At 42.8% G+C, this 1,601-nt stretch overlaps 1 protein-coding gene across 1 annotated transcript in view; it reads right to left on the bottom strand.

Annotated features, from left to right (window-relative positions):
• The window catches only part of LOC106939739 (junctional adhesion molecule-like), a 22,878-nt gene extending 21,785 nt beyond the window's left edge, over positions 1 to 1,093 (bottom strand). Inside the window, exon 1 of the mRNA XM_015022259.1 lies at positions 427 to 1,093. The gene's annotated coding sequence lies outside the window, so the exon portion shown is untranslated. The remainder of the gene's footprint in view (positions 1 to 426) is intronic.
• Positions 1,094 to 1,601: the final 508 nt, after the last annotated feature.

Here is a 1,601-nt window from a genome sequence, read left to right on the forward strand (position 1 = left end):
TTAATATTCTGTCCTAGAATGGAATAGCCCCTTTTTTTTGAGCACCTGCCCCTTTAGTGGTCTCTGCACGGCCCTGAACAGCATGAATTAACACTTTTGTGTGTCTGTTGGTAGCAAGGAAATTTGTTGATGGTCCCTAAGTGAACCAACGAGAGCTTGAAGAGGGAGCGGTAGAAAACGGCTGGCCGAAATAAGCGTTCATAAATCGGATCAATGATGAGCTAAACGCCGCTTACTCCGCGGAGCTCGACTATCTTATATCCAACTTGAAACTAACTTCACTGCGGTCTTCAGCTGCGGGGAACCCACCCCATGAGAGCCGAGCGACCCAGACCAAGGTGGCCGAGGCCCCGGGAAGCCTCGGTGGGTTCATCAGTTGGAAAGGCTCCAGAGAGACACGGAGGGACCCGGAGCGGCAACACTTACCTCTGTTAACAAGTCAGACCGTTATTTCCATCCTGAACTCAACATGGAGGCTGATATGAAGAAGGAAAAAAGTTAATTTCAGTTTCTATTTTCACAGACAGTCACGTGACTTCTTCGACGTTAGCAATCAAAGTTTGATTCAACTGAATAAATATTAACAGTTCAGAAAGATTTTAGAGCGAAAGAAAACTAGAAGAAAGTCAGAAAACATCAATATTTCTGTTTTAAATGCTGCTGTAGTCAGGACTTTGACTACAGTTCCCATGAGCCTCTACAGGAAGTCACAAAGGCTGATGGGAAACGTAGTTTCTCTAAACAGCAGAAACTAACCGACCTGCTCAGATTTTCTGCCTCGTTCAGTTAGAAATCTTGTTTAAACAGAAATAGAAACATTCAAAAGCGGAAGAAAATAAGATTAAAGTAGTGAAAAACCTAAATTACAGTGAAACAATGCAGGAGAAAACTACAAAACTACAGAATCTTATTTACTAATGAATGACATTAACAGGACAAAATCCAGATTCTGAACTCATCACATTATAATCAGGTCTAAAAACAGTAAAATGGAGCCACTGGTTGGATGGAAGAGACCAGATTCAACTAGGAACAATAAACCAGTGAGATCTACTGGGAGGACTGGTGAGAGACGAGTCGTTGGAGCCNCAGAGGGAGGAAACTCCACTGCTGATTGGCTGATTCAGATGCTGCTGAACCGGTTCTGATCCAGGTCAGTTCTGAGGAAAGGAGGGGAGCTTCAGTTTCCTCATTCAGCAATGAAGCTATGAGTAGGTCAAAGGTCAGGAGCTTCAGTTCCCTGATGAACCAATAGTAGAGTCATGGATTCTGTTTCCTCTTTTATCTGCTTACAGTCACTGCTGCTGCTTACATAACCATAATCACATAGACTGGCGACATTCACACATAAACAAACTGAAACTGATTAACTACCTTTAGGGACCAGACTGAGGAGAATAAAAGCTAAACTCTACAATCTTTGTCTCACCTGGTTCCACCAGGAGCTCAGTGTTTCCCAGGCTGGACGGTGAATGTAACTCTGGTTCTGATCCATTTGGATGACATGTATGGCTTGTAACACTTGATCATTTTCAGCATTAAAGCCTGTTTTTATAAATAACTACATCTCTTTATTTCTCAAGGTGATTTACACTGAGGGG

The sequence above is a fragment of the Poecilia latipinna genome, unplaced genomic scaffold (assembly GCF_001443285.1).
Source record: "Poecilia latipinna isolate Pla-1442-1.1 unplaced genomic scaffold, P_latipinna-1.0 Scaffold2966, whole genome shotgun sequence".
Lineage (NCBI taxonomy): Eukaryota > Metazoa > Chordata > Actinopteri > Cyprinodontiformes > Poeciliidae > Poecilia > Poecilia latipinna.